The 27,677-nt window shown below is 41.3% G+C and overlaps 1 long non-coding RNA gene across 1 annotated transcript in view; it reads right to left on the bottom strand.

The window, feature by feature from the left end:
• Nucleotides 1-14,418: 14,418 nt before the first annotated feature.
• LOC100426608 (uncharacterized) overlaps nt 14,419-27,677 on the bottom strand; it is a 151,200-nt gene continuing 137,941 nt past the window's right edge. The window contains exons 2-4 of the long non-coding RNA XR_003721530.2: nt 20,874-21,045; nt 15,479-15,622; nt 14,419-14,793 (exon numbers count right to left, since the gene is read on the bottom strand). This is a non-coding gene — a long non-coding RNA (uncharacterized LOC100426608). The remainder of the gene's footprint in view (nt 14,794-15,478; nt 15,623-20,873; nt 21,046-27,677) is intronic.

Here is a 27,677-nt window from a genome sequence, read left to right as displayed (position 1 = left end):
TCCTTGCCTACCCTCCCCCTGCTCATCTAAATCTCCTCCTAGACCCACCTCCTGCTTGCTTATAACTAGCCCCATGAATAGCAGTGAAAGGTCACTTGTAGACACTCTGAACTTTCTCATACAACATGAGAACCAAACCTCTCCCTCTATGCAGTTGCACCATCAATCCCCATTACAATCTCTAACGGCTGCTGCCCTTGCTGGAGCTCTAGGATTTTGGGTGCAGGATTCCTCTTTCAGTACACGCTCTCACCTTTTCACTTTACATTTCCAGTTCTGCCTGACAAAAGGTCTCTTCTTTTTATGTGGCCCTTCCACCTACATATGCCTACCTGCCAACTGGATGGGCACATGTACTCTAGTCTTCCTTACCCCCAAAATCCAGTTTGCAGATGGGAACAAATAACTGCCTGTCCACCTCATGACACCAACATGACAAAAAAAGACTCATCCCACTAATCCCTTTACTTCTGGGTCTAGGACTTTCTGCCTCCACTGTTGCACTTGGAACTGGAATAGCAGGCATCTCAACTGCTGCCACCACATTCCGCAGCCTCTCTAATGACTTCTCTGCCAGCACTACAGATATATCACAAACTTTATCTGTTCTCCAAGCCCAGGTTGACTCTAGCTGCAGTTGTCCTCCAGAACTGCTGAGGCCTCAATTTACTCACTGCTAAAAAAAGAAGGATTTTGTATATTTTTAAATGAAGAGGTTTTTTTTTTTACCTAAATCAATCTGGTCTGGTATATGACAACATTAAAAAAACTCAAGGATAGAGCCCAAAAACTCACCAGCCAAGCAAACAATAACATGAACCCCCTTGGACACTCTCTAATTGGATGTTCTGGGTACTCCCAATTCTTAGTCCTTTAATACCTATTTTTCTTCTTCTTTTATTCAGACCTTATGTCTTTCATTTAGTTTCTCAATTCATACAAAACTGCATCCAGGCCATCACCAATAATTCTATACGACAAATCCTCCTTCTAACAACCCCACAATATCACCCCTTACCCCAAAATCTTTCTTCAGTTGAATCTCTGCCACTGTAGGTTCCCATGCCACCCCAATCCCACTCAAAGCAACCCTCAGAAACATTGCCCATTATCTCTCCATACCACCCCCCAAAATTTTCGCCGCCCCAACACTTTACCACTATTTTGTTTTATTTTTCATATTAATATAAGAAGATGGAAACGTCAGGCCTCTGAGCCCAAGCTAAGCCAGCATATCCCCAGTGACCTGCACATATACATCCAGATGGCCTGAAGCAACTGAAGATCCACAAAAGAAGTGAAAATAGCCTTAACTGATGACATTCCACCATTATGATTTGTTTCTGCCCCAACCTAACTGATCAATGTACTTTGTAATCTCCCCTACCCTTAAGAAGATTCTTTATAATCTCCCCCACCCTTAAGAAGGTTCTTTGTAATTCTCCTCATCCTTGAGAATGTACTTTGTGAGATCCACCCCCTGCCCCCAAAACATTGCTCTTAACTCCACTGCCTATCCCAAAACCTATAAGAAATAATGATAATCCCACCACCCTTTGTTCTCTTTTTGGACTCAGCCCGCCTGCACCCAGGTGAAATAAACAGCCTTGTTGCTCACACAAAGCCTATTTGGTGGTCTCTTCACACAGACACATGAGACAATAACCACATATCCTTCAAGTATGGTATATTAGTAATGTTGACTTTTAACATTACTAATTACTTTTAACATGATCTTTGTGTGGTTTGTTTGCTGTGACCTCCAACACTCAACAATTGAGAGGTCAGATCCTCAGGAATAATTGCCAAACGTGTCAGATTTCTTTGCCAGTTTTTTTCCTGTATTGCCAGTAGTCCATGAGATCCCACATTAGCATTACTTTAGATGGCTTAAGACTAACATATGTTTATCAAAAAGAAGGTTGCATCTACAATAAAGTGATTGAATGCTTTGTGTTCTGTAAAGACTCTAAGATGACTCCAACAGATAATTTTGAGGAGAATAGGCAGGATTATATGTGATAATTATAATAAAGGCTAGAGGGCATTAACAGCTCCAAATGAAAAGTGTTTAGAGATAAGAGAGGTATAGACTAGCTATATGATTAATCGTTGAGTTGTTCATTTTTCTTAACCTCTTTGCCTAGAAAATAAGGCCAATCAACAATACCTCAAAATGTTGCTGTGAGGAGTAAATGAGGTTATAAATTGTAGCATAGTGCCTGACTTGAAGGCATCTTAGGGTGAGGGCCATCATTCCCTGAGTTCTTCCAGGTCTGCTCCCACCTGTGACTCTATGGGGAATGTTAAGGGAAAAGGAACAGGGGCAGGACAAGACAGGAACAAAGTATCTTTGCCCATTGTTCAGCTGAGACAGATTAGAGTTTTTCCAAAGGTGCCTTACCAAGAACCAAAGGAAAACTAAGAACTAAAGACACAAAGACTGTAGTTACAGAGCCCCTCCCCAGATCTCAGTGTCATTGTTCTTTTCTGCATCCTTCAGTTCTGTGGCATTTTCCTTGGCTAGTCTCGCTTGTACATGCAGCCACTATGGAATGCTGGGGCCACCTGAGAGAAGGGGATTTGCCCAACAGTAGAAAACCACTGGGATTTGGAGGAGGGCAAACTGAGTTTAAATCAGTCTCTACCTTTCACTGGCTTTAAGATTTTAGAAATGTCCATTTGCCTCTCCAAGTCTCAGTTTCTTCATCCTTATGTAAACAAAAAAGTATCTGAGACAGGTCTCAATCAATTTAGAAGTTTATTTTGTTAAGGTTAAGGACATTTGCAGAAGAAATAAAGACATAGTCACAGAAACAGGAGAAAGACCTGTGCCTTTCTCCATAGATGATTTTGAGGGCTTCAATATTTAAAGGGGAAAAGTGGGCTGGAGGTGAAAGAGGGAGGTTATGGTAATCCAAGGGAGGGTATGGTAATTCAAGAGAAAAGGAACAGGTAGGGGAATAGTCAATTATGTATTTGTTTTGTGCTCAGTAAATTGGCACTTTGCATAAGATAAGGCTAACATAGAGTAACTCTGTGGAGATATTTAACCTCTTATCTGTAGCTATCTGCTTAGGCACAAAAGGAAAGTCAGCTTCTTGCATGACTCAGCTTTCAGCTTAATTTTTTTCCTTTGGCATAGTGAATTGAGGTCTCGAATTTTTATTTTCCTTTCACATTTCTCCACCCTTTTCTTTTTAAAAGCTTTCAGAGAAAGCATTTTAGAAGAAACTGAGTCTCTGGTATTAGGTTTTGTCTGATGTCTCATGGCAAGGACAGTTTATTCCTAGACAGATAGGTCCCAAGTTGTTAGGCAAGCTCACTTTTAGTAAGTTGTGAAGTCTTACATCCCACAGAGGAAAAAAAAAAACATAGGAGAAGGAAGAGAGAAAGAAAACAACAAACGAAAAAGGAGAACAATCCTGGAAACCTGATATAGGCAATATTACCCTGAAGTCCATGTATCAGTAGGCAGGTACGAAAGTGGTTTATGTATATAAATAGGATGCTGTTATTTTCTTCCAAAATTTAAGTTGTCTAGCTTCAGTTTGTACGGCATTTTAAAAAGCACAGCTTAGTTTTTCATGATTTTCAAATCAGGAAAAATGGGGAAAAAAGGAAAAGAAGGAAAAAAATTGAAAACATTATTTTGGAGACTTGTAGCCAGGAAAATTTTTAGAATTCAGTCCAAATTGTAGAAAATAATAAAAATTAAAAAGCCTTAGGCAAGGTTAGAATCTAATAATGGGTGTACAGTTTATTTGGAAACATAACTTTTCTCTCTCCAATTCCCCAATTTTATTAAAGACAAAATTGTAGTAGGACCAATTTGCTTGTAAAATAAGTTTTAGTTCTATTATACTTGCCTTAATTATTTGCATAAATTGCAGCAAGAATAACCACTTGCCATATAGGCTGTCTCTCTCTCTTTTTTTAAAATTGGCTTTGCTGAAACCTTTTTCATAAGGAGTCTAAGATTAGACCTTCTTAAAAGCCCTGAGCCCAGCCTGCAGATACCTGTGTGAATTGGGTGAATTTCTCTCTTTTTGAGGTGCCAAGAAAACTTGGGGTTCCTAGGCCTGACAGAAAGTGATATTCTTCACTTACCACAGGTCAGGACCCTGTAAAGGACAAGGTATAAAGTCAGTTTTTCAGGGGGCTTTTATCAGCTCTGTAGGTCATCCTCCTTTTCTCAAGGCAATCTGAAAACGCCATTTCAGTCAAAGCCATGGTAAAACAACTAGTGTCTCCAATTATGCCCTCTTATAAAAGAAAACAGATCCTTATTGAACTTATGCAAATAATTATATTGTCACAAATCAACAATACTCACAAAATAGCTTCCAAATTTTGGAGAAATTAGGTTGAGAGAAAGGATATGTTTTAAATTTTGCTCATAAGAGCATACTTTACTCAATTGTTAAAAGCTATAAGTAGCTTAAAAGAAGAGAAAGTTTTCTTGACTTTGAAAAACAAAACAAGAAGAATCAGCAAATGTTTTAAACAAAAAGTCATAAAAGATTATTTCAATCTTCAGTTAGTTCAGTCCATTCAATTAACTCCTGTTCTGATCGTTATTGGATCAACAATCCTCATGAATATATCAGACCTCCCTGAGAGTCCTGGAAGTTTTTCTCTATTCCAATGGCACTATCTCTCAATTTACCAGAAACCTATATTTAAGAGTACTCCTCAAAGTTCTATAGCTGATTATAAACTGCCCTATAAAAGGATCAAAGTAAAACAGTCATGGATGACAAAAATCTTAGAATAGTCATGGTTAAAGACACAATTGACCAAAAAAAAAAAATTGTTTACTTCTGTGGCATACAAAAGTTTTACATAATCATCATAATTACTACTACTGAAAGCATATACTAAGACATATCAGAATCACAGGATTCTCATATAATTTTGGAACAAACACTAATATCACCTTTAAATAAATATAATCCATTAAATACCATTTATATAAATATAATCCATTAACTACCATTTTATATTTGACAATGCTTCCTTTATTATTTTATTGTACCAAATAAACCAAATATGTTTCTTTTAGACTTCATGAGACCTAATATCAAAACATTAATGAGGTCAAAAGGACTGAATTCAGAATATGATTTTGGAAAATTTGTCAAATATCTAAAGTTTAAAACACTTGATATCACAAAATAGGATCACAGGTCATTGTAAAATCAGTCATTCATTTAGCCAAAGTGATAACTCAAAGATTTCAAAAAAAGGCAAAAACCTTTATTCTTTGAGAGAGGAGACTTACTTCCCCAAACAATAAGCCCTGATAAAGACAGCATGGGGCCAATTACATGTCTCACAAATCTTTTTTTTTTTTTTTTTTGAGACGGAGTCTCGCTGTGTCTCCCAGGCTGGAGTGCAGTGGCGTGATCTCGGCTCACTGCAAGCTCCGCCTCCCGGGTTCACGCCATTCTCCCGCCTCAGCCTCCCAAGTAGCTGAGACTACAGGCGCCCGCCACCACGCCCGGCTAGTTTTTTTTGTATTTTTAGTAGAGACGGGGTTTCACCATGTTAGCCAGGATAGTCTCGATCTCCTGACCTCGTGATCCATCCGCCTCGGCCTCCCAAAGTGCTGGGATTACAGGCTTGAGCCACCGCGCCCGGCTGTCTCACAAATCTTATTAAAAAATCTATTAAATTTTAGTCACTTCACTATAACATATAATTTCTATAAACCTTTTTATAACATTTTACAATTTTTTAAATTAAAGAGTTAGTTAATACTCCAAGAAAATCTTGTTAGTCTGACACAGGGGCCCAGATGCTGGTCTTGCATCCATGTAACGTTGATATTAATGTTTAATTCATAGAGAAACTTTAAACTAATTTTATCTCTCAAAATCAGTCCTACAATCTCATGTGGCCTATCTCTTCTTGGTAGTCCTGGGGCCTAGAAGGGTTAAATAGTTTTAATTTCTGGCTCTGTGTCTCATGAATGGTTTATTTTGATACTCATCTTCTCCTGAGTTGGTAAATGAGGCTTTAACTACTGTCAGTGTTTAAGATTTAACAGGATTTGGAGTCCTTTCTAGATCCAAAAGTAAAAGCCCTGTAACTTAACAGCTCAGGATTTCAAAAGCAATACATAGATATAATAGATATACATAGATATAATAACCTTAATGTTTTTAAATCTCAGTTTTCCTAGGACTTACATTAGTTAGACATAGGAAGAGTATGTCCTGAGTCATAAGTGAAAGTTTTCAATTTCATAGAAGAATTTAAAGCCAAGAGCACACAATGTTATATTGGAAGAAAATATTTCCTTTAGACCATTTAGATAAAACATTTTTAGCATCAGGATACAATGGAAGTTAGAACCTGAGGAAAAAAATTAAAGGAGCTGACGAAAAAGTTGATGGAGAACATTATTATCTCAGCCCTTCTCAAAGGGGAGAGAAAACTGAAAGCAATGACATGCAATAAAAGTTGAACTTTTGGGTTAAAAAAGTTAAAATCTCTTATAATTTTATTAAGATTAAATCAATACCTTCAGATAAATTTGTTGTTCCAACCAACTCTTTAGTTTATTAGTGTATTGTTAAATACCAAAGCCTGACCTCTAGAAAGAATATTATAATTGCCTTTTAGTTATAGTCAATTTGATCACATAAAGTTTTTTTCATAAATTCTTTTACAACCCTTATTCGAACTTGCACAAACCATTTATGACATGCTTAGACTTCCTGTCTTATCCTAAATATCACTCTTTCTTAAATAACCAGTTATTTTATTTTAGGGCAAAAAATTTACCATACAAGATCCTTTCTCATATAAAATGATTTTCCTTTTAATCTTTCTTACCCCAAATATCTCTTTATACATATAACTTTCTTTACATCTCTCTTATTTACTGGTTCATTTTAGCTTGTTTTATAAACAACCTTTAAATAACCTTTGAATTAGACAAAAATTGTTTCCTAAAAAACACATTGTGTTCTAAAAAACACATTGGTTTTTAGAAAAATGATTTTCTATAATTTTTATTTAAACAATTGGAAATGACCCACATATTTAATGAATATATATTATGTAATTTAACTTTAGGTTCTAAATTATATGACAAGTTTATTTACAAGCATTTATTCTATTACATTTGCCTATTTAATTTTTTTAAATAGTTGATCTAGATTACATATGAAAACTGTGATGGTCATCATTTAGAGTTATTTCCCTGTTAACAATTTTTATAGCCTGTGAATTTCAGGTGTTTGCTTAAGTAAGAATATTAAGGTTAAATAAATGTTTTGGGTTTTTTTTTTTGTCAATAACTCAGGATTTAGCTATTTTCATTAAACCAACGATATTAATTGCTTTATCAAAAAGTTACACAAAGATAATTCTCTTTTGGGCTACATTTATAGCTTTACAACTCTCATGCCAAATCTTGACACCTTATCATATTTAAGAGAAAAAAATGTAAAACTGCTTGACCAATAAATCTAAACAATAATGTATGTTGGCGATTCTGAAGACACTTCTAATTTTATTTTACCAACAATTTTAAAGCCAATTTATTTATTAAAACTCTATTTAAGTCACTTTAACTTGAAAAGCAGTTGGGCTTATTTACTGAATTTGTGAGTTCACCTTTATTTTTAAGTCAGTTTGGTACCTTGTGGCCATAAACATAACAATACACATGTAGGTACACATAAACACACCTAAGCACACACACACTCATACAAATAAAGATCCTATAGCTTTTACTTCAGAACTCTAGCCATGAGATACTGATACAAACCTAAACAGTTTACCAAAAAACAGCTGGGTGTGAACACGGTTTTTCTCTCAACATCAGTAGAAAGGGCCTCTGAACGAGAAAAAAATTTACATTTTCTTAAGCAAAAACCACATCCTCATGTTTTTATAAACCTCACCCAAAACACATCATACTATCCTACTAATCTAACTTTTAGTAACTCTAATTCCCAGTAAAAAACCTAGGATTACTTAATTTAACTTAACATGACTTTAAGATTTTAAATTATTGTAGAGGATTTTGAGACTAAATTTACCAAATTAATCTCACTAAAGATTACTAAAGTCATGTGAACTGAAAAGCCTCTGAGCTAGCTTCTATTAGGCTGATGAACACTGACTTTTCTTTAAGCCAATTAATTAGAGCTCTTTCACATAATTGATAGTGAAATGTTATTTCCACATGAGACATAGGAACATACAGACATAATAGATACCCAGACAGACGCAGATCTTACAGATTTAAAAGTTCTCATTTGCCTGTTTTCAAAACTTTTCTCTTCTCTATTTTAGACTGTTAATGTCATGATTATCTGTTCTATGTCCTAAACAATTGTTGATGAGGCAATGTAAATTTGCATCCCAAAGACATGACTTAGGTGAAACAAGGTAGAAAATGTACATCTCAAAGCCATTTTGATCAATACTTAGATCTAAACAAAGGTGATGTCTGTTATGTGAACTTTAAGCCATTGTAGGGACCGAGAAGCTCTTACTAAGTGGAGATTTCCTGTAAAGATGTAAATTTCTTTTGCAAAGAATTTTATTAAAGTGACTCAGTTTGATAGGTGTTATTTTCAATTTAGCTTGATTATATTACTAGCTTTATGGTAGATCTCTTTAAGGAGTAGCGCCAAGAAAGCATATGCAATTTTCTTAATTTAAATGTGCAAAGAAATAAGTAGCCCCCTGTAGTAATGCTATTTCCTATAAACTGTCCTTAGCCATCCCTAAGATTGTGGTTCTCCACCACCATTACATAACACCAAGCCAAATTCTCTCACAGTACAAGGTAATCTCTGGTACCCCCACCAAAGACAAAGATGTCAGGTAATGGAATACAAGAAAGCAGAACTTTAGACCTGAGAAAAATCTGCCCATGACTTTTGAAACTCCACAAAGAAAGCAGGACACCCCCAAAAAGGGTGAGTGGCACCTTTATTCTGAGTTCTTTAAGGGGTCTGATTAGAAGCCTTCTCTGTTTTGTTTTGTTTCTTTTGTTGTTGTTTTTTTTGTTTTTGTTTTTGTTTTGAATTTGCTTCGTACCAAAGACGGCAAAAGGGGAAGGAGGAATAGAATGGAAGAAAAGTAAACAAAAGAACAATCTTTTAAGAAAGGAAGTGAACAGAGAAACTGTTTGAGTAGGTAGTTAGGCAGACATAAGCAGGGCAGGACAGTGCCCTACCCCTCAACCAGGACTGCCAGGAGACCGTCAGGTGATGGTCAGGCAGTTATTAAACTGTCTCTCTAAAACGATTGGTCACAGCCAGCACCAGGGAAATTCAGTCTCCCAATACATAGAAAACACCCGAAGCTGTTGATCAGCTGCTTTCCAGTAAGATCTCAGGAGCGGGAGAGTGGACTCAATCATGCACATGGTAAGAGGCAAAATGGCAGAGTTTAACTGGTATATGACCTTCATCTAGGAACACTTGACTGGTAAGGGAACAACACCTCAAGTGAGCATGTGCAAAACTTCAGTAAACACACTGTGCCTGCGGCCCCCTCCTAAGTGCCGGGAGGCCACTGCACATGTGGACAGCCTATCCCAAAGGAAGAATCAGGGCAGAAGAGACACAAGACCCCAGAAGCCTGCCAACACAAAAAAACCCAAGTTTACATTTGGATCTCTCAAGTTGTCCTCTTGGCCCTCTTCCAAGTGTACTTTACTTTCTTTCATTCCTGCTCTAATACTTTTTAATAAACTTTCACTCTTGCTCTATAACTTGCCATGGTCTCTCACTCTGCCTTATGCCCCTCAGACGAATTCTTTCCTCTGAGGAGGCAAGAATCAAGTTGCTGCATACTCATACAGATTTGCTGCTGCTAACAAAACCAAACGTATGATTTTTTTCTTCTTTTTTTGCAGCTGTGAGGAGTTTTACCCAATTCAAAAACATTGCTCCCATAATTTGAAATTCTCATTTAGATTTGACCAAGTCAGGTAGAGTTGGTCAAATCCAATGTGAGAAAGACTAAAATAAACAAACAAACAACAAAACCAGTGCGATTACTGAGCACTTTAGTGTTAAGAGGAAATTAAGATCAGCTGGTTGTTAATCTTAACTCTTAGTCATTAAGCAGGATTTTCAAGACAAAACTCCAATTCAGCTACTTACCTAGGAATAGCGCCCAGGCTCAATACTGCTCTCTACCATTTTAGAAGCAGTAAAAGACTCAAACTCACCTTCCCTGTTGGATGCAAGCTGAAACTCCAAAAAGGAGCTGCCTGCCATCCATTGTCATGGAAACAGGAAAACTCGCCATTTTTGTTGGAAGTGAGTAAAACTCCAGAAAAGGAGTTGTACTTCAAAATAAACCTTAGATCTCAACCAAATTTGGGGTGATCAGGGATTCTCTGGAGGGAGGAGCTCCCAGACCTCAGAAAATTGTCTTATCTTTGTTTGAGCAACAAAGATAACCTAAGCTGATTCCAAGCACTGGTAGGAGATTTGTCAAAGGTCGGGGCACCTCCTCTCAGAATCCCTTCCGTTGGCTGCCAATTTGTAAGCCAAAAAGTATCTGAGACAGGTCTCAATCAAGTTAGAAGTTTATTTTATCAAGGTTAAGGGCACGCCCAGAAGAAATAAAGACAGAGCCACAGAAACAGTCTGTGGTCTGTGCCTTTCGCCAAAGATTAGTTTGAGGACATCAATATTTAAAGGGAAAAAGTGGACTGGAGGGGAAAGAGGAAGGGTATGGTAATCCCTATGTTGCAAGAGAAAAGGAGCAGGTAGAGGAATAGTCAATTATGTATTCATCTTGTGCTCAGTAAATTGGCACTTTTCTTAAGATAAAGTGAACATAAACTAACTGCATGTGGAGATATTTAACCTCTTATCTGTAGCTATCTGCTTAGAAGCAAAAAGAAAGGCAGCTTCTTGCATGACTCATGCAAAGTCATTAAGCATGACTTTTAGCTTAATTTTTTTCCTTTGGCAGAGTGAATTGAGATCCTGAGTTTTTATTTTCCTTTCACACATATAATGGAGATAAATCTCTTGGAGAAATTTTGAAGATTCTCTCTGAAGATTAAATTGATCATATATCCAAAGTATTCAATACAGACCCTGTTTGGTCAGTAAACAACTGTTAAGTCCTTTCTATTCTTTTGTGTATTTCATAGAGTGGGCAATGAATGGAGGGGACAGGTGGTCCATTTCCCTTTTTCTAGGGTAGCTTAGCAAGACACTATTCATAGCAATAACTCTGAACCAATCCATTTCCTTTTCTTAGTGAAGGTTAAAGTTTTGTTTGAATTTTACTAAAAGAAATGCCTTTGTCAAGGATGACTTCCAGAACTAGGGTTGGCTGCTTTGATGAGCATCTGATCTGGAAAGAGTACCCACCTCAGTTCAAAGTCACTCCTTGCTCTTTGAAGAAGATAAAGTAAGCACATGATTTCCTCACCAGCACAAGGAAAACTTCTCCAGGTAGAGGAAGGATGAAGATCTGTCCTTCAATCTTTGCTTCTTGAACCACCTTCACAGATTTCACATGGGCTGAAAAAGTCTATCTCCTCCCAGGCCAGCAAAGAAAAGCAACATCCTTTCTCTTCTGTAGTCAACCTTCATTCAGTCTTAAGGGAGTGAAAAAAATTATAACCCTCTTCTCAGAGAGGACTGTCTTTATTGAAGAAAAGACCCTGATAAACATCTGGGGTTAGAAGGTGAGATCCTGAATCATGACTTAGCTGAAGACAAACTCATTAGAAGATAATTAAACTTTTCTAAATTAGAATTCAATGGAACTTGAACAGAAAAGATTTGTTGGGGGGTTGATGGAGAAAGAAGAAAGATGGCAAGCCACGTGGTTGAGAGGCCAAAAAACTGCTGGGAATAAGGAGGTCTGCTTCAGATTCCAAAGTCATTTGCTCTGTTCTGATGTACTTAACTCCACAGCTTCCTTACCCCTTCAGGACAGTCTGCTTTACAGGCATTCACATTGAGTAGGAGTGGCTTTTTTAGTGGCAGTCAAGTGAATAGGCCAAGTCCCACATGTGGGTCACTTTGATGTAAAACAAAGACAACATCTACAGACTGAAGAGCTGAGTCAGAAACTGAACTAATTCAGTGGAAGCAGGAACTCAAAAGCCAAGGCTGACCACAAGCAAGCCCTTTTAGAATTTGCGAATATTGTAGGGGTGATTTTTCTTGTCCGCGGGTCTTTGAATTGGTATTTGAGCCCATCTTTATGCATCTTATAGGATGAGGTAGGATTCTCTGGGTGCCATGCATGTGGCATCTCCTAGACAAACTCAGCTAGTTTATCCCAGCATCTTTGGGATCTGCCTTGCCTCAGGAGTATCTGCTCCTAAGGCAGTGAGGTTCTCTACTGTGTAAGTGTGAAAATAACCATTATCTTGTTACAGAACCAAACTGGGGTCCACTGGCTCAGCACAGTAACACCAGATACCCACACCAAGGTTTGTAGCAGGAAAAAGGAAGGTGTTTATTTGCAGGGTGCCAGGCAAGGAGGATCGAGCAGCTAATGCTTAAGTCCCAACCTTCCCCATATGGTTTGTAGGTGAAGGTTTTTAAAGGCAGGCATAAATTTCAGGAAAGCAGAAGTTACAGACAAAATCATAAATCAATACATGGAGGTTACTTATTGATTTTGGCCTAAAAGGGTGGGATATCTTGAATCGGGGGCTTACAGGTCATAGTTAGATTCAAAGATTTCTATAATTGGTTAAAGAAGAGAAGTTTTGTTTAAAAATTTGGGGTCAGCACAAAAGCATGTTACTCTGGTTGGGTATGACTTCCTCCAGGCCTCTCAGAAAGAAATGTAGAACAAAGAACAGTGCTGAGTTCAGTCCCCAGTTCCCCCTTATCTGAGGTCTATATGCAAGAAGATCCATTTGGTGGGGTGCCAGTTTCTGAGAAGCAACTCAGAGACATGATAAGATGTTATCTTTAGTTTTTGTAGGGGAACCAAACATTCTGTGATTCTAGCTTCCTTGACTATTGTTTTAAGCTACCGTTACCTTTTTGCTTATCAAGTTGCTTATTTACTTCTCAGAACTAGCTAGGTGCCTAGAATTTCCCTTGCAGGAACTCAGGATCTTCCTTTCTTTCCATGTTTGGGGGCAGGGATAGGGAAGAGGCCCTTAAGAGGAATTCTCTAATCCATCTCAATCTTCTCCCATAGCCTGTCTCTCTCCCAGTTCAGAGTTTAAGGGCCAGAAGGAGGAATTCTTCTCCAATTTCTCTGTCCTTCTTTCTAGGTCTCCAATCTTCCTCAGACTTTACACCACCACTAGAGATGAAGGTAGCTCACCCCAGGTGGTGGGTCTCACTGCTGTCCGCAGTGGGTGTTCAGAGACTTACCTTCCACCTTCAAGATATACAGAAAGAGTCCCAGAGATGTTTAATGGCAGATCCCACTGAGGTGGCCCCAGGGCCTTTGCTGCCCGTCTTTGATGGGACCCACTCACCTCCACCTGTTCTGCTCATGCTTCCCAGGCCCTCTCCCAAGATTGGAGAGATCCTCCTGTTATCCACAGCATTCTCCCTTAAACAAATCTCGACTCCCATGTTCCAGGGACCGGTTGGCCAAAAGAAGCCTGTGGGATGTCTATAGGGCAGTCACCACTCTCCCCTGCCAGGGACAGTATCATCTAGCCTGTCCATATCAGATCATATCTCCAGTCAGATTCCTGATTCCTGACTAGGGCCTCTATTTCTTCCAGACATTCCAGTGGGTTGGCAGAAGTCACTATATTGACTGCAGGAACTTCTGTCCTAGATCCAGCCTTTGTCTTTTCTGTGGCCACTCCTGACCTCCCTTTATTAGTTGCTTTCTTGGAGGAATATTTAGTAGAGAAGAGCCAGGGCCCCCCAGGCTCAGGGGCTCCATCTGCCTTGTCTCTCACAGCCTCAGCTACCTCTCTTGGCTGCCAGTTTGGCCCCTTGTCAGGATCCTGCAGGATTTCTGCCCCCAAGGTCTTCTGACCTCCCCCGCTCTATTTTTCTGGGGTGTCCCCCAACCCCTGACTTTCCTCATTGGGGCCTTTTGTTTGTTGGCTACACTATTGGTTTGAGCCATTGCTGGACTTATGGGAACAAGAAGACAACAGGTGAGAAAGCCCTAGGTTTTAACTTCCGCCAGCAATGTATTCCCTCCATGCCCAGCCACTGGGCATTTGCAAAGTACCCAGAGCCTGGTCATGGCCTCGAACGCATCTTTCTGTCCCATTTCCCATTCAGAAAAAAAAAAAAAAAAAAAAAATCTGCAGCTAGCTGCCTGCCAGCACTCATTTAATTTTACATAAACACGCTTCTTGAAACTGAAGCAAATCTGACTGATTTTTCAATGTGAAAACAAAATATAAAAACTGTTCTTGGAGTTATTTCTAAACAGAACTTGTCTCTAATCCTAATGTAACAGAAATGTATATGATGATCCATATTTAATTTTATTTTTCATGTGGTAAATTTCAAAGCATGGGACAAAGGCAGAACATCACATTCTGCACAAAAATATTGCTTTTCTCTCCGGACCTTCTTGCCATCTTTATCATTGTGTGCTCAGCAAACTTTGCAGCGACCAGTTGGATTCCGTTTCCCTGATACTGGTGGTACGCTCTTGGGGAAATGTCTTCCAGACAGGGAAGAAGTGTGACATCATCAGAGCACGGATGACCTTGAAGACGTTGCGGCCCTGGCCTGAGATGCTTTTCCAGCATTCTTTCGCTCAACGTCAGTCTGAAGTTTACATGGCTCATCGTGTGCTCAGGATTGTCCTTCCCAAACAGGATGTAGGAGCTCAGCACTGCAGTGTTTAGAGGGTGGCAAAGGAATTTCTTAGACCAGCTGGGCACGGTGGCTCACACCTGTAATCCCAGCACTTTGGGGGGTCTAGGCGGGTGGATCACCTTAGGTCAGGAGCGTGAGACCAGCCTGACCAACATGGTAAAACCTGTCTATACTGAAAATACAAAAATTGGCTGGGTCGCAGCTCTCTGGGAGGCTGAGGCAGGAGAATCACTTGAACCTGAGAGGCAGAGGTTGCAGTGAGCCAAGATTGCACCACTGCACTCCAGCCTAGGTGACAGAGCGAGACTCCATCTCAACCAAAAAAAACAAAAACAAAAACAAAAACAAAAAACAGAAAAGAAAAGCATACACATAATTAAGGCTGGGCATGGTGGCTCATGCCTGTAATACCAGCACTTTGGGAGGCCAAGGCAGGTGGATCACCTGAGGTCAGGAGTTAGAGACCAGCCTGACCAATGTGGAGAAACCCCATCTCTACTAAAAATACAAAAATTAGCTGGGCGTGGTGGCACGTGCCTGTAATTCTAGCTACTCGGGAGGCTGAGGCAGGAGAATCATTTAAACCCGAGAGGCGGAGGTTGCAGTGAGAAGATCGTGCCATTGCACTCCAGCCTGGGTGAGAGAGCGAGACTCTGTCTCTAAATAAATAAATAAATAAATAAGAATTTCTTAGACCAAACCTTGTGCCTTTTGTGCTCAGTTGGATAGATAGTGAGCATCTGATCAGCCAGTCCACTGCTCCCACATTCTTGTGATAATCCACAATGACACGTGGCTTCTTAGACTTCTTTCCATTTCTGTTGTTTACTTCAATCACAGTATCACTGTGGAATGTGAACAAAATTGTCACCTCCTTGTCACACCATTTCAGTGCCGTAAGTTCACCACAGAATTAACATCATGCGTGGGAATGCTACGTTTTCTAGGATTTGACATTTCCAGTGATCAGGAATGACTATTTTATAAATGGACAGAATGCTATAAATAGAATGATATATTTTGTTTCCAAAGTTGATATACTACAGCAATGCAAAAATAATAATAAAAGCAAAATATTCTGTGGCAAACTTTGGGGGTAAGGTTAGGACTGTAATCTGTGAGTTCTGTTGGGGTGAACTCTACAGCTGCAAGTGCTCCGGGGCAAATGGGAAATGGGTTAAGAAACCCCTTTCCCACTGCCTCTTTAGATTACATAATTCACTGTGTTTCTCTAGATGTCCTACTTTTAATAACACAAGCTAAAATTTACTGAGGACATCATATGTGCTAGGCACTGTGCTAAGCACTTAGGTTTCATTGAATCACTTAATTCCTACAAAGACCCTGTAAAGCAGGAACGACTGTTATTCCTTCACCTCAGAACTGAGGTGCTGAGAAGTGAAGTAACTTTCCTGCATAGCTAGAAAGTGACAGACTTATCATGAAGCCTGTGTTTTTTATCTCTATGCTCTACTGTATCTTACTGGGCCTTATTATGTCTGTCAGTCATTTCCTTTACCAAAGAGAACAGCTTACTTCCTGCCCACTCAGCAAGTAGATATGTTTGACCAGCTGTCCTTAGCTTGGCACATGTAATGGGTATCAAGTAGTATTTGGGGGATGGATGGAGAGGTAGATGAGTAGGGGAATAGGTAGGGGGGATGGGTGGGTAGATAATGGGCAGACAGTTGGATGAATAAGTTAATGTATGGGTGGATGAATGGATGGTGGGTGGATAGATGGGTGGATGAATAGATACATGGGTGAGTGGATCATGGGTGAAAAGATGAGTGGATGGATGATGGATGGATGGATGGATGAATGAATAATTGGATAAGTGGAGAGATGGGTGGATGAGTAGATGGGTGGATGAATGGATGATGAGTGAATAGATGGAAGGATGAGTGGATGGATAGATTGATGGGTGGATGGATGGGTAGATGGACTGCCACATGATCAAGGGTCTTTTGCGAAGAAAAACATTTAGGAACACAAGAAGCCCAACTAATCTAGAGCTACATACTCTCTGGCTGATTTGTTGCCTCTTTTCTCCAGATCCTATGATCTATTCTGTCTGCAAGAGGAGGGCTTCCTCTAGGTATCTAGCCCCCACAGAACAAATAGAGCAACTGTGTTCCCTCTAACAGCTGCTTCTGCCTATGTTTATTTTCATAGGTGCTTCACATTAACTTTGGAATTCAAAATGGACTTGCTCAGCGTGGCTTGGTTTTCAGTAAGGCTGGCTGTTCCTTGATTCTGGTGGGATCCTGTGGCCCAAACCTGACTCAGAAGCATTGGCCTGCGGGATGCATTGTTTATGTCTGGAGGTCTGAGGCACCCCTATTGTGCAGAAACAAGGAAATCCACATTTTCCAACACTTCGGCTACACAACAGAGGCTAGGACTGAATATAGTGTGCTCTTTTAACTCCGAAAAAGTTCATAAAAAAGCCAAGCTTGCAGGATAGGGACAAACTCCCTCATCAGGCCTTTCCCCTTCACTTCCAGATTCCCATCGACCCTCATCCTAACTCCCACACAACTCCCAGACCTCTCTTATTGTTCCCCTGATTCCAGATGACAAACTCACTCTTGCTAAGGTGTTAGTGATTTACTTCTTTTCTTTACCATTAGAAAAAAATTTCTTCAATAAAAGCCATATTAAACTCAAAGCCAGAGTCACTCAAATTGCCCAAGCAGGTCATATCCACTGGGTCTGTCATTCAGCCTATTAGTTTCATGTATTCTTTTTATTAATATTATATTTAAATCAAATTGATCAGAAAATAACTCAAGCCCAAGTTCATTTCCCATTGACTTTAGTGTTTCTAGAGAGGTTCTTCCTGTCCTCCTCAGACTGAAGGTTTGGGGCACAAACATGCTAACTGCTCTCACCAATCCCAGGACCCTCAGCCCATGTCTCACTGCAAGGTATGCAATTCACCAGAAGTGGCCTGCCGTGTCCCTTATATAAGGCCTATTTGCTCCTTCGGAGTGACAAGATGCTCCAGCCATGAGGCTGGGGCTGCAGTGCTTCTCTGGCAGTGCTCTATCATCGTCCTCAAGTACTAGGTTGGTGAAATGTAATTACAGTGCTTGCCTTTTTTTTTTTGAAGGCAAAAACTGCAATTACTTTTGCACCTACCTAATAGTTGTAGTACAGGAAGGTAGAGTTACCTCCACTGGAGAGTTTTCAAGATGTTGACTAAAGCATGCATTTTGACATGGGCATAAAAGAAAGAAAAAATTGCATTTGCCCTCCTTTGGTCTCCCTCTAAGCTTTTTGATAAGCTCTACATGTCCAACTCTAATCCTTTTGTCTGATTGTGAGCTAAGATTACAGGTAAACTCTGTGGACTTTCTGCATGAAAAGTTATATATACAAAAAAGTTCCTTCTCTTGTGCTCTAAATCCTGTTTGCCATTCAAATAACAGTGGGAAATTGTTGTCGTATCTGATCAGCCTATTTAATGTGAAAGCAGATTAAGTCTTTATGCGCCCTGAACCCTGAACAAACCTGCCCATGACAGGTGTGTCCCAGCCCCTGGCAATTGTTCATGTTGGGGCCCCAAGCTCCTTTTATTTCTTCAGATGGAGGGAAGGTGTGCTCTTGGCAGGGAGGAAGTAGTCAGTGTGAAACTGGAGAAAGGCATCCAGTCTTCCAAGTGGACACAGTGTCCCCACGCACGGTTAGCAAGCAGGGTGCAGGCTGATTTCAGCCCGCTCGGCCCCTCAGGGATAGTGCATACGGTGCCCCTGGCCCCTAGGGTTACCTGGCTTTGCTATGAGGATCTCTGGCTGCTCTGGAGACAGTTAAAAGTGTTTTAGCTTTTGGAATGCTTGCTACAGATTTGCCCATAACAGACCTAAAAACAGCAAGTGTGACAGCATTGGAGCGATGAGAGTATCTAGAGTTGGCAGGCTGGCCAGGGGCTGCATCACCCCTGCGAGTTCAGAGGCATTTCTCATCAATGCCCACTCAGCAAAAAGATGCTGAATCTCAACCCTGGAACATGGAAAATTTCTCTGAAATTCTCCAGCCCAAACAGCTCTTAGATGTGCAAAGCATAATTGACAGAAACTTGAAGCTAGAAGCATCCTTGAAAGGCCACCTATGCCAACCCCCAGGTTTTAGGCAAAAGCACCCTTCAGCTATTCTAGAAAATACTCCTGGCAGCTGATGGAAAGATTGCGGGCTTAAAATTTCCTTTTGAAAATATGACGGATGAACTCTGAGGGCGTCCTGCATCCTTGTCTTTTTATTTTTTAATTTTATTGTGTGATGAAAGAAAAATTCTCTAAAGTCAGATGTCAACAACCCATCCCCACCACTATTCTCCTCCTCCTCCTCTTTGATTGGTTCCCTGGGAGACAAGATAAATGAGCAGCAAGGTTTTTGAAGCCAATGCTCAGGAACAACAACTGTGGGAAAATAAAGGAAGTAGGACTGAGCTGCGGTACAACTGTCATACAATCGGGGCAGCCTCAGTTCAGCAACCTGCGCGGAAAGTACTTCTCTCTCCCTGCATCAAGGGATCAGTCTCAGGAAAGGACCAGGATTGGAGCAGATTGGGTCCCGTGCCCACTCCCTGGTCCAATCACTGTGGTCAGGGGATGAGTGATAATGATTGGCCAGGCCCAGGTCACATGGCCACAAATGCCAGGAGAACGGAAAATCTTGCTGGAGAGACAAAAACAAAAGGTATCACACACCTCTAAAACTACCTCTCAAAATTGTGAAAAGACTAGTGAAAGTATACATAACTGTTTGGGAGGCCTAGGCGGGCAGATCACCTGAGGTCAGGAGTTCAAGACCAGCCTGGGCAACGTGGTGAAACCCTGTCTCTACAAAATTACAAAAATTAGCCGGGCTTGATGGTGGGTCCCTGTAATCCCTGCTACTCAGGAGGCTGAGGCGGGAGAATCAAATTAAACCCGGGAGGCAGAGGTTGCAGTGAGCCAAGATCGCGCCACTGCACTCCAGTCTCGGCGACAGAGCAAGACTCTGTCTCAATTGTAAAAAAAAAAAGTATACATAACTGCCTAACAGAGGACATAATAGGACACACCCAATTAATGGTCATTGTTGTTTCCTCTAGCAGCACCATAAGAAGGAATGCAAACAATCTTTCTTCTACAGTCTTGGAGCAAATAGGTGCTGATAAAATCAACATTAGTTCAAGCCTCACTCCCAAAGTTGAACTGAGCCTGAACCTTTCTGAAGAATGAAGAATGTTTAGCAAACATTCCCCTCCAGTATGCCTAATCTGCATGTATCTTTGTACTTCCTCGGCCAGATGGGCCTGGACCACCAGAAACGTCATAAGATGTTTATCTCCTTGAAAACTTCGATGGTCCAAAAGTATTTCCAAAGAAAGACAGTCCCCAGTGTTTTTCTGACCTCTTCACAGAGCCAGAGCCAGGACATTTGGATGAAGTGGGGAAAATTCCTGTGTCTGAACTGAATATCAGCATCCTGCAATGTCTTATTGCCAAAAATGGGTCATGTATGTCCTTCCCCTCCTCAAAACTATAAACTCCAGAACCTCCTGAAGAATTAAGGACGGAGAGTTCTGGGCCCTCGGTGACAAGCCCACCACCCCTACTCCCCTGCTCCAATGCTATGCTGTGGCCAATTGGATGTCCCGAAATTCCCCAAACTCCAGAGTCACCTGCCCTCTGCCTCCTTATCATGCTCACTATTCCCTCTACAAGAACATGATCTTCCCATCTACAGCTCCCCTAACCCAACCCTCAAAATCCCACTAATTTTCAAGCCCCACCTCAAAGCCTTTCCTACCCTTTCAACAAACTATGGTCTCGACTACCTTTAGTCTCCTTATGGAATATATATTTTGCCTTATGCTATGTTAACTTGAATGATGATCTTCATAATTTATTTAAAGAACATTTATCAAGAACCTAATATGTATCTGTACTAGGCACTGGTGAGGAGATGCATGAGATAAAACTAACTAGCCAGTCTGGGGCTCTTAGCAACCCAGGTGCAGTGTATTTCAACTGATGAATTTCCAGCATTTTAAAATTCATTTGCTTGTACTACCTAGCTCATACATTAGATAATTCAGTCACTCACCTGCTCTGAGTTTTGGTGTCCCTCGATGACAAAATGAGAGCTTCAGGCTACATGATCACTAAAGATCTCTTCCCACGCAGCAGTAAATCTCTCATGTTCTGTCATTGCCTTGTCAGCACTTCGTCACTTTGTTCCTCTTTTATCATCCAGCAATACAAGGTATCCCTCTGAGCTTCAGAAAATTGGGAGCAGAAGTTTGGAATTAATACATAATAGCATATCTATGTTTGCTGAACATAAACAGTGTGGTGGTCAAGTTGGTGAAAAGCCATAACCTCTTATCTGGCCCACAATCTCTTCCTCTGTAAAACGGGACAGTGGGAGTAAAGGTCACCAAGGCCCCTTCCAGCTCTGATACTCCGTGATTCATAATCATCCCCTTTTCCTCCCACAAGAGCACATCATGTTCTGCAAGGAGATGGCAGCCAAACCACCTGGAAGAGGGAAGCAAACACTCATCCACCCCGAGCCTCACCCCAGGGAGACCAGCTGAGTTTGAAGAAAAGGCTGCAGTGGAATCCAGAAGGCTTGGGTTTTAGCTGCTGGCCCCCATTCTCTGCATAAATTTGCTGTGGCAACCATTTGAACAACTTTAATCTCTGGAAAGAGCAACAGCCAACATTACTTGATTAAATAACTCACGCTCCTTAACTCATCTCCCAGCTCCCTTTTCCCAGGTTTGGTGCCTGTGGAGTCCTGACCATAGTCCTATGGGCAGAATGAACTGCATGGTCTGCAGCACCATGTTGAAGACTCCAGCTTCAATCAAAGAACTTGTTGGCCAGTTACCTGTCACTCAAATAACTTGATGGAAGATGAAAACTGTAGTCAACTGACACTGTTCCGAGCAGAGAAGCAGCTTTTTAAATGGATCTCCTTTTAACCTACTATATTCTGTCTTTGTCCATTCTTGCAGCTGTAGCAAAATACCTTAGACTGTGTGATTTATAAATAATAGAAATTTATTTCCCATAGTCTGAAGGCTGGAAGCTCAAAACCATGGTGCCAGCAGATTTGGTGTTTGGTGAGATATTGTTCTCTGCTTCCAGGGTGGCTCCTTGTTGCTGTGTCTTCACATGGCACAGGGAGAAAAGGGGTGGACTCTCTCCCTCAAGCTCTTTTATAAGGGTTCTACTCCCACCTGTGAGCACTCTACCAAAGGTGCCACTTTGTAATACTATCTTAATTCGGGGGGCTAAGTTCTAACACATACATTTTGGAGGGACATATACATTGAAACCATAGTATTTTTCATCTTCCTGTAAAATGTGCTGGCCAGTGCCTCTCAGCATGAAGCCCACACCCTATGCTTTAGCTCCCACCAGCTGAGCTATATGAGCTATATGCTTACCAGGGGGCAGCTGCACTTGTCCCCAAGCCTGTTTATGGCAACAGTCCTTTAATTGTAACCATGTATTTTACTTGAGTATCAAATAAACCAATGAAATAGAAGTGCAAAAAGAGATCCGTTGGTTATATAAAAAGAAAACTAAATTAAGGGGCAAACAAAGGTAAATTTCTAAAAATATTTGCAGTCAGTTTTGATGTGTGAAGTGGTGGTGTTTGATGAAAAATAGTAAAAAATGTAGAAAGATTCTACACTCAGTCCTATAGTGTCTATATCTTATTTCCCTTTGAAGAAGCTAAAACTAAAAATTATAAATAAGACAGTGTAACTGTAGTTTATATAACAAAAACAAAACACAAATGCCAATCAGAAGGACCCATACTGAAAGAAAAAAAGTCTTAAGATCAAAATGTTGACTAATCTTTTTTCCTTTTTCTTGAGATGGAGTCTCACTCTGTCATCCAGGCTGGAGTGCAGTGGTGTGATCTCAGCTCACTGTAACCTCTGTCTACTGGGTTCAAGTGATTCTTCTGCCTCAGCCTCCCCAGTAGCTGGGATTATGGGCATGTACCACCGTGCCCAGCAAATTTTTTTGTATTTTTAGTAGAGACGTGGTTTCACCATGTTGGCCAGACTGGTCTCAAACTCCTGACCTCAAATGATCAGCCTGCCTTGGCCTCCCAAAGTGCTTCAGTTACAGGCATGAGCCACTGTGCCTGGCCCTGAACAATCTTTTAAGTTAAAATACAATATATAAGATATGTTTGAACCAGTTTCGTTACTTTTTAAGTACAAACCTAAAAATATTTTAGCTGAACGTAAATGAATGACATTCTGTAGTCTGGGACCCAGATATTTTATAATTTTTCAACTTACATTAATATTTTAGGATTGTCTCCATAGTTATCATTATTATTATGACAAATTTCAAGCATATATGAAATAGAGAGAAAAGTAGAGTGAACCTCCATATCCCATTGTTCAAACTGTACCATCTATGCTTCATCTTTTTCCTTTGCTGATGTAGTTTAAAACAAATTTCAGACATGTCATTTTATTCCTACTTCAGGGATATCAGTAGATATCTCTTAAAAATATGGAGATTTTCTTATATAATTGGAACACCATGATACCTAACATAATTAGCGACAGTTCTTTAGTGTCACCTAATACTTTTGCCTTTTCTTAGATTGCCCCCAAAATGTCTTTTCACTGTCAGTTTGCTCAAATCATGATATAACTACAATGTACACATTACATTAGGTTGTGTCTCTAATGCCTTTTTAAATTTAGAACAGTACCCTCTTTTTATGCTACTAATTTGTTGAAAAATCCCTTTTATAAATAGAGATGTGAAAATTTCAAAGAATTCAGAGAATTTCAAAGGATAGCAATTGACAAGGTTTTATTGCTGAGAAATCTCAAACAATGCCAAAACAGACTCCAGATTTCTCAGGGTACTTGGGGAGCTAATGTTGTCATGGCCCGGGGAAGAGTTTCCACCTCTTTCAGACTGACAAAATGAACAAAGAACTGGAGCCTGGGTTGAAAGATGAAAGGTTTAAAGTTCTGAAAAGCAAAGATTCAAGCTGTCAAGGAAATGCAAATTGAAAACCATGAGATACCACATCACACCCACTAGGATGACTGTAATCAGAAAAAGATAATAAACAAGCATTATTGAGGCTGTGAAGAAATTGGAACCCCCATACTTTGCTACTGGGAACATATTTTGAAAAACAGGCTGACAGTTCCTCAGAAATTAAACATAGGGTGAGAAATGACCCTGAAATTCCACTCCTAGATATACACTCAAGAGAAATGAAAACACATGTCCTCACAAAAATTTGTATGTGAATGTTCATAGAAAATTATTCATAATAGCCAAAAAGTCAACACAGTCCAAATGACCATGATGAATGGATAAATTGACTGGTAGAACCACACACTGGAATATTATTCAGTCATAAAAAGGAATGAAGAACTGCTATGTGCTACAATGTGGGTAAAGCTGGAAGATATTAGGCTAAGTAAAAGAAGCCAGCCTTCTGAAGGACACATATTGTATGATTCCACTTATGTGAAATATTCATAATTGATAACTGCAGAGACAGAAAGTAGATTAGTGATTGCCTAGGGCTGGGGAATTGGGAGGACTGGGGGAAGGATGACTAAGGAAATTCTTTTTGGAGTGATGAAAATATTTGGAATTAGTAGTGGTAGTTGCACAATTCTGTGAATATACTAAAAGCCATTGAATATACACTTTAAATGGGTGTATTATATGGCATATGAATTATATCTCCATAAAGCTGTTAAAGCACGCGCGTGCGCGCGCACACACACACACACACACATACACACACACCAGGTTTAGGGGTCCTTTATTAGCCAGTCTTGAGTGTAGAAGGGCCCTGCCCAGCAGGGGTTCATCTCCGAAGAGGATGGAAGGGAGCCTGCTTGGTAGCTGTTGGAAAGAGTGACTCAACGCCAGTGGGGGTCACCAAGGAAGAGCACGTGGTCACCCTCCCGGGTCCCTACAGTGTTCTGGAGTGGGTTGTTCTGGGTTCGAAACCAGATGGCCTCTTGACCCTGATTTCAGTAATGCCATGAAAGGAAACCCAAGGGGAACATGAAGGAGAACTGATTCTCATTTTCATTACTGACTGCCTCGCTTCTTCTCAGACCTGTGCTCACCCTTATTTTCCTGCCTGCCTTCCTGGAGGGCAGTGAGACGCAGGCCCAGATCCTTCACACAGGGGAGCAGGAAGAGAGGGAGGAAGAGGCTGCCCTTCAGCATTGCCACCATGGCAGCCTTCTGCCCCTGAGAAAGTGGAAATGCCCGGGTATGACATGAAAGCAGGTTTTCCCAGGCAGCCAGGGGAAGCTAAGATCCCACATCCCCGTGGCTTCAGGTGGGGTGTGCTGTGGTGGGTGGGTTGTCAGGCACCATCCAGGCCTGAGGTCACAGAAGAGGAACAGTGGGATGGCAGTGCACAAGTTTCCTTTCCTGATTTTGCAAGTCTTATTCAGGCCGTTCAAGCTGCTGGTCTTATCAGAAATGGGGTATCTGCCTGGCCCACACATTTCCAATTATCCCTCTGGCCACAGGATCCTGTGCCCATTTGGCAAAGGAATGGGTCTCAGAAGAAGCATGTGGTCTCATGGAAATTACAGAGCTCAACTGGATCTGCCGAAAGGGCTCTGGGCCAGCTGTTAAAATGAAAAGATTCCATTTGTGGAAGGGCAGCAGTGGGTGGGCCAAATTCCCATGAGGTTTGAAGATGCTCCTGGGCATCAGCCGGCCTTCCAGCCCCTCCCTTCTCATTCCCACTGCTTCCAGCTGCTGGTCCCACTCAGAGGAAAAGTGGCCACAGGCCACAGCCCTTCCTGGTAGCTCCAAGGGAATAGGTAAATAAACAGAAATAAGACAAACATAAATAAGAGTGTAACTTACAAAGCATCTGTTCCCAAGAAGAATCCAGAGAAAACACAAAAAGTTGTCTAGAAGCCCCAGCCTAGATGCTAAAGAAGTGCTGTCTTCAACACTGTAGAAACTGATACTCCACCCCCTTGTTCTTTCTGCTTGTAGTCCTGTGACCCCAGGAACCATTCTTTCCCTACTACTACAGCATCTCTCCTCTATCCCCTCCAACCTGCCCTCTTCCTGCTCCACCCAGCACACCTGCAAGCAGGAGTGAGAATCGTTGCTATGTGGAGTGGGCAAGTCTTTTGACCACTGTCCTTCCCATTTACGTCATGCCTGTCCTAGGAGTAATAAGAGTACTCACCTCACTGGGTGTGCTGCAGGTTAAATGAGAAAATGTATACACCCAGCACAGAAAGCATAATATGTTTTCTTTTCTCTCTCCTCCTCCTTTTTCATTCTTTCCCCAATCTTTCCTTCCTTCCCCAAAAGTTAAACTTTTCCAAGCTTAAAGCCCCATCTTGGCATCAACTGTAACCTGAGTATATGGCATTCACAGCTGATTTGCAGGGTGCTGTGCCACACAGTTCTGAACCCCAGTGAGGGATCAATCTACACTCAGTCCTCAGCTCTACCAGTCTCTGGAGCACTCTGCACTGCTCTCTCCAGCCCTACGTCATGCACAGGAGAGGGGGCTTGGCCAAGTTTAGCATGTCATCACTGGCAGCGACACTCTGACCTGCAGTAATTTCTGCGCTGGTTGACATTCACCACGTTGAACATAGAAACAAGAGGCTCCCTGTAGCTGCTGCATTTTGTGGGCTTTGCCATCATCCTCCTGAGCAGGTTGGTTCCTGTGAGGGACGCAGCTCTAACGTGCTTCCTTTTTGACTTCTGTGGGCCCTAGCTGCACCAACAGTGTGTGGATGTTCTGTGACTGCTACAGGGACCCATGTCAGGTCTCCCGGAAGCACCCCAAGCAAGCACGAAGGGACGGAAGGTGTTTTTTGGTCAATTCTACAACCCCGTAAATAAGACTCCAGCCTTTCACTTTGGGGCCCACACATCACAGTGAAACAGCCAGGCCCATCAGTTTGCTCCAGTGGAAAGCAGTGTCCCGGGGAGAGCATGATCATCCTCTTCAGATAACTAGAAACTGCCCAGGAAGCCTTGGCTCTGCAAAAGAACACTCACCAGCCAGGTTCCACGCACTGAGGCTGCTGTCCTTCGCCCTGAGGTCTCCTGACTACATGGCGATCCCTGGCTGGCTGGTGTGAGGTGACCACCCTGCCTTGGCCCCATTCCTGCAGCATGGACCTCAATGGGCGACGGAAGTCACCCTTTTCCTGAGCTTCTAGAGTGACTTTCCCCCAAAAGGGGGCTGTGTGGAGTCTTGCGCATGTGCTGCATAGTCTTGAGAAATACTCCACCAAAGAGAGACAGAGAGAGAGATAGAGAGAGAGAGAGAGAGAGAGAGACTATATGGGCAATATATTTAGAAACTATATTTATAATTAGAAAGTATAGTATTAATGTATTCTCTTCAATGGCTGTTCCCCCTGTCTTGGAGGCTCTTAAAGTGTACAAGCTGATGAAGAGAAGGGAGAGGTCTTGTAATCAAGATGTCTGGTTAACATCATAGGGCCCAGTAGCTCCCAGATCAATGGCACACAGCTTGGGAAATGTGGCTCCAAGAGAGTTTCAGAAACCTGTTTGGACATCCAAGCCACATTCAGAGCCTCTTAAATACCACTTCCCATGCTCTGACTCACATGGGGTCTGGAAATCTATATCCCTAAAAGCTCCCCACTCTCTCCTTTGCCCTGCACGTGGGTGGTGCTGGGAACCACTCTTCCAGGACTTGGGGGCAGGGAGGAGGTTGGGTGGAAGTCCCGGGTTGCTGCTTCCTTTAGCAGTTAGTTATCCCATTCACTTAGGGCTTTCCCGTGAAGGAGACTGCTGCCAATTAAACAGAACTCCCCTCTCCTTGGTAAGGGCAGCATTAGGAATGCCCCTTTCTGGAATCGGT

Source organism: Macaca mulatta, chromosome 1 (assembly GCF_049350105.2).
Source record: "Macaca mulatta isolate MMU2019108-1 chromosome 1, T2T-MMU8v2.0, whole genome shotgun sequence".
In the NCBI taxonomy this organism is placed as follows: domain Eukaryota; kingdom Metazoa; phylum Chordata; class Mammalia; order Primates; family Cercopithecidae; genus Macaca; species Macaca mulatta.
Note: the sequence above shows the minus strand (reverse complement) of the source record. Positions and strands in the feature narration are given on the sequence as shown.